This window comes from Acyrthosiphon pisum, chromosome X, assembly GCF_005508785.2.
Source record: "Acyrthosiphon pisum isolate AL4f chromosome X, pea_aphid_22Mar2018_4r6ur, whole genome shotgun sequence".
Lineage (NCBI taxonomy): Eukaryota > Metazoa > Arthropoda > Insecta > Hemiptera > Aphididae > Acyrthosiphon > Acyrthosiphon pisum.
This window is the reverse complement of record NC_042493.1, coordinates 71287882-71297961: the sequence shown is the minus strand read 5'-3', so window position 1 is coordinate 71297961 and position 10080 is coordinate 71287882.

The following is a 10080-nucleotide window of genomic DNA, read 5'->3' as shown; positions in this document are numbered from 1 at the left end:
AGTGATACCGATATCAATTTATCAATTATCAAATTAAAGAACACAATATTATAATATTATTTATGATTATCAGTGAATAGCTGCGGTGCATGCACAATTAAAGATTGGCAAACTGAAGGCCATCTGGCCATAGTATTAATTAGGCCTAGGCCAATTGTGGACAACAAAATTACAAGGGTGTGCGAGTGCACCCCCCCCCTCCCAAATGGCGCCCCTGAGTCGTAACCGACGCCTTAGTCCCATCTCGGCTACACCGTCCTCCCATAGAGTATAATTATAAATGACACATACGTACATATAATTATTAAATTAAATAACGTGTAAAAATATAAAATGTTAAGTATACTAAAAAAATCTAATATTTTATGTTTTAATATGCATATAGCTATATAATATAAAACTGCTGTATAGGTTATCTCCCATTATACATTTCTAAATACGCCACTGAATTTACAACTATACGATGTATAAATTGTATTGAAAGAGTTATGAATTGTTGTTATTATAATAAAATTATTTATTGTTTATTATCAAATAAAACTGGTTTAATAACACTTGTAAACTATTCTTACGCCGCCATACACAGCACCGACTGCATTATTCGTATTAAGAATTAATGGAGGGATATTAGGTGTTTAAAATAATATTATACACAATATATAACTGCAACAAATCCGGGAAAGCTAATGTGTTTATGTTATTATTTTGTTCTGAGTTGCCAGTGAATTGAATATTATGGGTACCTATATAATAATATCATTATGCTTTACAAAAAATGTGTACATACACGTATATTTCGTATACGAGAAATGCGTTATGGAAAACTCGTTTGAAATCGTGATTTATTTTTATCGGCCTCGACCATATTATTATTATAATAATTATTATAACGCTCGTCCGAAAACATTGTTTCTCATTATACACGCGGTACCGAAGCGTCAACGAAGTAATTACGAAGAAACATGTGTACGCGGTGTATTTTAATGAATATATTAAATTCGATATTGTTCAAGAAACACGATATATTAAAAAAAAAAAAACCAAAAATTCAAATGAAACACAATTTTGTTCAGGTGATAAATATTTTTATTCGGACAGTCACTCGGATAATCGTCACGCACAAATCGTATAGCTTATATAGGTAGGTACCTACTTAGATTTCACCTAAATCAACCTGATCTCAGATGGATACATGATGATATAATTTTTGTGATAATTATTTGACGAGCAGTGGCTTGTATGTTCATGCCAAGTCAATTGCGTCATTTAATTATTTACTACTGTAGGTTAAAATCATCATTAGTATCATATAATACTACCTTTATACATAAAATAAAGAGACTGCTTCATCCATAAGTATGTTATGCGATAACGTATAAAGTGACTAGGGTAGAGGATTTCTAGCATTATTAGCTTACACCGTGGTAAAAAAAGGCCACCTATATGTATAGAAACAAATTTGTTTCGTTTATCGACAAATCCAAATTTACAGTCTTATATTAAATATTCAGATATTATTTGCTTTTTAAGGCATAATATTAATTCGCTATTTTTTAGCGTAATATTTATTTATTTTTGGGCTATTTTTGCTCATGTGTTTAAATAACGTTTATCAAAACGACAAGCAGCCATTTGATTATTAAAATCTTTCACGCGCCGCCGCAGTGGCTGCGGGTGGATTGAGTATTTATTAATTGAACCACTATAGAAACGATTTTTTTTTAGACCATATTATATAGGGTCTTTAAGTGCTTAACTGCTTGCATATTGTTTGTTTTTTAGGGGTACATGTCTTCGGCCCTATGATGTGTTATGAACAAATGATTGTTAATGGATACATCAATAAAAAAAAATCCTGTTCATAAACGTACGCTTTAAGTGTAATTAACATAAAAAAAATGTCCTGTTGTGTGCTGTTAACGGACAAACAGATTGGTAATATTTTGAATAATTTGTGAATAAAATAATATCCACCGTACACTCGTATAACATATACATGTATACAACCAAATATTCTATGGCCACGGGTGGTCTTAAAGCTGTATTGATCTTGATCGACACCGCTTGTTGTAAGAGCTGAACAGGCCCAAAATCGAATTTCCCAACAAATTAGGATTTTTGGTCAATTATTGAGGTCGACACAAATCGTTTTGCCCCGTGATCGTTTGCAAATTGCCTATTGGAAATTCATTTATGCGACCCTAAATGTCTGATGTTCATCATGTTCACGTTCGTATTTTGCTAACGACGATTGAATTGCACTCATTTTTTTCAAATAGAAAGCAATTTATATTTTTAAAGAAACTCGAACGGTTTGAGGTAATTTAAGTTGAATCCTTTTTTAAAATGTATTTTTGATATTGGGTATTAGTGTATTACTATGTTATTGCATCGTCCACATTGTATCTTCATGTTGGTATGGATAAATAAATAGGTACTAGATCAGTGGCGTCATTTCAGTTTTTGAGAGGGGGGAGGGCAAAATTTTTGACCGGCCCAAAATAAAACTGAAAAAAAAAGCTTGCTAACACTTACATTACATTACATTACAATATTGCATTTTTATCTCAATACAAATACCCTCCTTATACATAATTGTATACTTACTAGTTAGTATCAAAGGTTAATATCATAAGCATACAGGTAAGTAACCCATTTTTTGAGAGATAACAATAACTAAATAATTAATACATATATGTAGAGTTTACTTAAATATATTACCTATTAGCTACTATATAAAGGCCCAAAACTAGCCGACAGCGGCCCACTAATTACAAGGGGGGGCAAATTCCCACGCTGCCCTCCCCCCCCAAATGACGCCACTGTACTAGATAAGTAGGTTAATACAAATTATTATACAATATTTATGAATAATAAGTTTAAATGTTTAGGCATATACCTATATAAATTTAAAAAATATTATCAAAGATCATTATGCGTTCAATCTTCAATGTGAACTACTAAATTTGGTATTTATTTTGTGCTTGTTAAGGTTATAATGTTGCATAATTTATATTGGAAAAAATTCATTCCATCTGAACAACTTTGATTTTTAGTCATTTGACGTGCGAACGAGTTCAATTTTCAAGTTCACTTTCCAAACACCTTCAAATATTATGTTATAAGCGCACTTCAACCATACGTGCGCGTCTATAATAATAACGAATATATGCTTGTATCTATGCGTATAATATGTGACCTCAATCTATATAAATTATAAAATATCGTACCGTATCTTATATTCCTAAACAAATATACCTAATATAATTTATAACAGCGGTATACGCGGTATCTGGTATAATATGGGTATATACACTACGAGTCGGATCGCGGTCGACCGAGTACAATGTGACACATTAGCCGCGGCGTATTTAAAAAAAAAAAAAACAACAACGGACGAACAGACGAAAAAAAATCCATTACCGCATTGTTCGGCGCATAATGGCCGCGTGTGTGTGTGTGAATTCGAATAAGTTTTCGGAGTTCTTTTTATTTCGAAAATACACTATCAATTAAGCTGCTATTGTCGGCCCCGGAACACGAGTGTGTAATCCTTTTATGGTTTTTTTTCACTTTTCACTCGTCTTCCATCTTCTCATTGTTGTCATTATTAGCGATAAGTCAATGGAAGCAGTGTGAATTATATTATAGTATATCGTTCTACGCGCGCGCGGTGCCCCCGGAGCAACCGGTTTCGCCACGGAGAGTGGGATATGTTATTATTATTATTATTATTATTATTAATATTACTATTATTATTATTATTATTATTATTACTATTACTACTATTGTATTCTTTTGTTGGCAGCGCGTTGTCCGTTTTGTTAATGGTCTCCTCTCTCGGCCGATTATGCCCGCCTGATGGTGGTGGTGCTCGTGTGAATACAATGATTATTATTATTATTTACATTATTATTATTGTTATTATTATTATTACATATTTTTCATTTTTTTTTCAATCAATTCGATCTCGACGAAGACAAGTCGAGTGTAAACCGTGAAAATTGATCGCACGCGAATTCTTTGGGAGCTGCCGCGCCGATACATTTTCGGCATCGATCAAACCGTCTTTCAGCTGCAATATTTAAGGGACTACATGGGACACATTGACTACAGTTGTAACGTAAATGTCATCATGTCCCACGGGTATATTATAAATTATGATTAAGAATATTATGATGTACTAATGATAATGTATATCTAAAGGTTATATTTTAAAACGGTACCAAGAATTTGTGTTGTATACAATCGGTTGGATTAGGATATATTATGATTATATTGATTTGTCATATTTGTATGTGTTATACTTTGCTACATCGATTTTAGTTTAGGTAAACCAAAACATTTATAGTCTATCTATAGGTATATAAATTATTATTATAGTGGAAAACTCTATAATGGCGTAATAATAATTTTCTAAAATCATATTTCAAAATTACAAATTAGAAAAAAAGTAACCTATTGACAAACACAGTGAGACGGACTCATATTTGTTGTGTCAATACGAAATTATAAAGTGTGAAAAAAATAACTTTTGATATCTAGTATTTATATTATTTTTATTATAATAAAAATTTATAATTTGTGAATTTATCTTTTTTTTATGATAACGTAATAAATATTTGATAAAGTTTATTGTATTTTCTATGGCTATGACAATAATTTATCTGCATTTATGGACTTATGATTAAAACCACGGTACTCAATAATTTATAACAAATATGTATACGTGTTATTGTATTTAAATTATTTATAAATTTAAACAAGGATAAACAGGTTAAAAGACATAATATGTAAATGATCATTTTTATTTAAATAAAAAGGGCGAAGCCCCCCACGTGTTGGTACGTTGTATTAAAATGTGTCTAATACGCAAAATGAAACAAAAAATATTCTCCGATCCATGTACATAAGTGTAAATAATACTGTAACTAACTGCAGTGGAGGTAAGGCGGTGGTGGTGCATTTTAGTACTTATGTCTTACATACATAGGTATATCGTATATAATTGTATTCGATTAATATTATGCATCGTTATATTGATCGTGCATGGCACGCAGAAAAATTTGATATTCATGCTCACGATTTAGAAGTATATTGATTGAAAATGTACTTCAAAATATCATTAAATATAGTACCTATACAACGATGCATAATATCGGTGATTTTTTTCATTGCTGATAAGTTGTACGTGTATAATTGTATAAAATAATAATATTATTTTACACCCGGCTGACAGGTTAAATGACAGATGCCAACTTACAAAAAATACGATGAATTTATTTTGTGAGAAATGCCCTTGACATAAAAAAAATATGTAGAAGTTTCAATCACTTGAATTCTGTGATACGTGGCAACATAAGAAATAACTCATAACTTATAATACTGATTTCATAAGTTTGATTTATTCCATCCCTAACGAAGAAGAACTGTCACTTGCTTAAAAAAATCTACTGAAATATAAATTATAGGTACTGATCTGCTAATAAACTATGAAACTATAAACCCCCCACGAATGTTTTTTTTTCTGTACTTGCCTGTAGGGCACATACAACCGAAATATCCGAAATGACTTTACGAAAACCTTACAGCTATAGATACAGTAAAATATGATGGAATAGCCGAGACTTGACAATATTAGACTTTATTTGTAAACTATTAAAAATTGCAAAATTCGTTTAAATATTGGTTGTCACTTGTCAACCAGACCACAATAATATTTAAGTATTTTGGATATTAGTGTATAATGTATATAGTCGACCAACAACTCCTTAAAGTCATTGAATATAATAATTATTATATTATATTATTTTATTATTACATTTTAAATATCCGTAAGTTTTCTTTTGTCATTAAAAATGATACAATATACTTATGTAGTGATTCATGTGTAAAATAAAAAGCTTATGTATAAATGAACTTACACATTTATAAAAAAATATGATTTAAAAGTGGACTAACCCATATTAAATTAAGAGTTATGGTGATTTCCCATATAATTAATCCAGCAATCATAAGTGTCTACTTTTTTGAATACGATGAATTAAGCAAACAGCAACAATTGACAATTGACAATTACAAAACAATTACTTAGTTACACTACACTTGACACTAAACAAATAAAAAAAATGCAAAAAAACAATTAATCCTAACTTGATTACGTGAGAGGTGCGTCTTAGTAATACAATTTACCACTTACCAAGTCGACGGATATAAGTTAACTAAAATGTTTAGAGTAGCCAGTAGGTAGGTCATATTATAATAGAGGTGCGTTGAGCCGCAGAGAAATAAAATAAAATATAAATTATAATTTTGTGATTTCCTGAAAACTGGTAAATATAGCCACGAATTACGATATTCGTTACTAAATTATAAAAATACTGCTTGAGAAGTTGGTTGGGAAATAATACTATATAGGAATTAGTATTATAGGTATTATAATTACTCATTAGTCATTAGTAAAGTTATCAGTATTTTGTATTTTTGTCACGACTGTCAATACGTTGTTCAGTTTTGTTAAGACCATGTCTATACTTTATATTGCTATTGGCTAAATTTGGATTTATTTTATATACTAATACAGTAATAAATTATATACATATATATTAAATATAAGAAACAATTTAGTATTTGGTGATTTGGTTTAATACTTTAATCAGAATCAATCAATAATTTTATTGGATTTTATTTTCAAGAAAATAATTATTGAACCTACCTAAGATCGATCGTATAAAATATAAAATAAATATAAAATAATTGTTCCTGTTAATGTATTATTGTTATTAAGCAACTAATGAACTAACTACAGAAACGAACTAACCACAAGAAATACATACAAAATAATATATCACACGAATATTGTAAAAATCAAAATTATTCGGGTTTTGGTTAATTCGGTTGTTTTTAAAACAGAATCATTCGAGTTATATGGGTTTCGGGGGTTCGATTTTTTTAAGGGTTTTTAGGTATTAGGGGTTCAAGGCCACTGGAGTTCAATTTTAGTATTGAAGGCCTTGTTTTTACCAGAGTATAGAACTGCACCCTCGTGAGTCGCTATAAATATTATACTCCATATACTCCACGCAATATTATTATCGCTGAAGTAGGTACATGTTCTATTATTATATGTAAAATCTCATACAAACATTTTTCAATGCTCTAATTAAATACCTACAGTACTCGACTGTTGTAATAATATTTTATTATCTTAAACTGCACACAATGTTATGTCCTGCTACCATGTGATATTATATATGTTATATTTCGTATATTATATTATAGACGACAGACGTTACAGCGCTCTCAACGCCAAACGATTTCCAAGCGCGTATATTGTCATGAAGATTTCCGGTCGACTCGAGATCACCGGATTAATGCAATCACTTTTGTGACATCCGTTCAGACTTTAGAATATTATGCCACGGTTTTTTTTTTTATGAAGTCATACTTAAAACAAAAAATAGCTTACCACATGTGAAATATTTGCAAAAATATGTAGATACCTTGTGTGAATTATTCAAAAACAAAAAAAACCTGACTAATAAAAAAAATGTGTTAGATTCTGAGTGGAACGATGAATGTATTGATTTTACAATGATGTGTGTTTTTTTTTTTTTTTGTGTCTGTGTACTCGATAAGTAGTCGAAATAATGCTTCAATTTTCAACTTCAGTATCTTGTTCGATTGGAAAGTGAATATCGTTGGTGCATTGGGCAGGTCAAAATTTAAAATTCCCAGTAATTTTCAAAAGCGCCAAGAAAAACCAAAGAAAAATTAAGGAAAAACGGGAATTTTTACGCAAAATCGATTTTTCACAAAACTGAATTTGGTTTTTGGTGTAACTTTAAAAAAAATGACCGTAGATACATGAAATTTTGAGTGAATGTTTATATTAGCATTTTCTATACACCATACAATTTGAAAATATTTGACTCTTTTGAGCTGTTTACGGACATTTTCAGTTTTCAATTTTTTTAGTTTTTTTTTCTATAAATATCAATAAAGTTTATCTGTTGGGCCAAAAAGTGTAAAAATTTAATACAAAGCTCGTGATATATTGTTACAATATCAGTTGAAAAATATTAAAAATACATGGGCACAATTTTTTTTTTATAAGCATTTAAAGATCGAATTTTGACAAAATTTATCAAATTTTAATTTGAATAATTATTTTGTAGTTAAAAATTTATAAAATGTTCAACTTTTGTATCTAAGAATTGAAAATTTAAAACAAGATTCCACGTAAGTTTCTGTTACCAAAAAATCTAAAAAATACATATACACAGTTTATTTTTATAGTCATTTTAAGTACAAATTTGGACGAAATTACATATTAAAAACCTAGAATAACTATTTTAGTTATTTTTTTGTGATTGTATAATATTATTCTTGGGTATACTTGAAACTTCTAAAGTATACTATTATATATCTATGATAGTATCACGGTTTGTTGTTGATGTATAACGCGTTATAAGTACCTAATAGATATTATGATATGATTAATTTGGAATTTATTATAGGTACCTATTATAGGTAAATTTTTTTTAAATACTATAGACTATACTATAATATTATGTCTTATACCTAGAATGACATACCGTCTCCGCTCAGAATCGTTTTTCTTATACAATGATATTATATCATTGAATTCAAATTTAATACCATCCATTATACAGTGACCCACTTGTAACCTACTGTACAGCAGAGCGAAATCCACTTACCCACCTTTTTTACTTTGGTGTTCATAGTAAATTTTGAACATTAGAAGTTATATGTTGTAGAGTTAGAAAAATTAAAACTTAAATATTAAGTATTATAATATTATTATGTTTATCACACAATTTAAATAAAGGGTTCTGTACTTCTGTTGTAGAGTAGGTTTCGAATGAATACCTCTATATTAATAGTTGGTCACTCTAACTGAAATTATGTTAAGCTAATAAATTAAAGCTAATTGAACTTCTAATTTATTATCTTGTTAATTTCTAGCCTTGGACGACAGTAATGGTGGGCGTATTAAATTTAAATTTAAATAATAAATAAAATGCCTAGGTATAACTATCTCAGAATGTCTAAATATTTAAAGAATTCATTGAGTATAAAAATGATAATTTAAGGGATAGTGAAATGTTTTAAGTCTCTACGATTAATACTTTTTGAGTTACAACCTAGGACTGAAACCGAAATTAAAAGAACTGATTCTGAACCGAAACATTTATTTTAATAAATTAAGTACCAGAACCGAACCAGAATTTTATAATTAAATAGGTTCTATTTGGTTCAAAAATAAAATAATTTTATATTACATAATTTAATGGTATTACTGTTTTGTGTATAATCTATGTACTATGATCATATGAGTTTTCTTATATTTCTCATACTGTTAATTAAACCCGCATTCTGGATAGGTATTTAAAATTTATTATACTTTTTGGTACCTAAATTATCTGGAACCGGTACCGAAATTAATTGGAACCGATACCTTTATTTTGTTTTATCAAAAAACCAGAACCGAACCGGAACAGTTAATTTACTTTTGGAGAACCGGTACCGGAACCGATACCGATAAGTTCAAAAGGTTCCAGTCCCTGATTTAAACGAAGAATAACGATTTTAATTATTTTAATATAAATTCAAAAATATTATTTGTGGGTAGATACTTAAAACTTTTAAAGTATAATATTATTATATTGTATAAGTGGGTACACACAATAACATTTTAAAATACAATTATTTTATCAAAAAACACCTCATGGTATAGTTACCACTGGATAAATCCATACCTCCCTCACCGCAACGCAAAAACCTCAAGTACCTATAGGTACGACTATACCCAATACATTTCATCAAACGACGTTTTTAAATTTTTTTTTAAGCTCCAATCAACAAGAACAAGATAATGCCACAAACTGCTTTGATCACGGTTGTAAAATAGTCTATATAATAATAATTGTGGCGTTGATTGAATTATATTAATTCGTGTATACTAGATAAGTAGGTACACGAATAGTACGAAACACCCCCGTCACTACGATCAGTGATAATATATTATTATAAAACATAGATACTTATACCAATTTA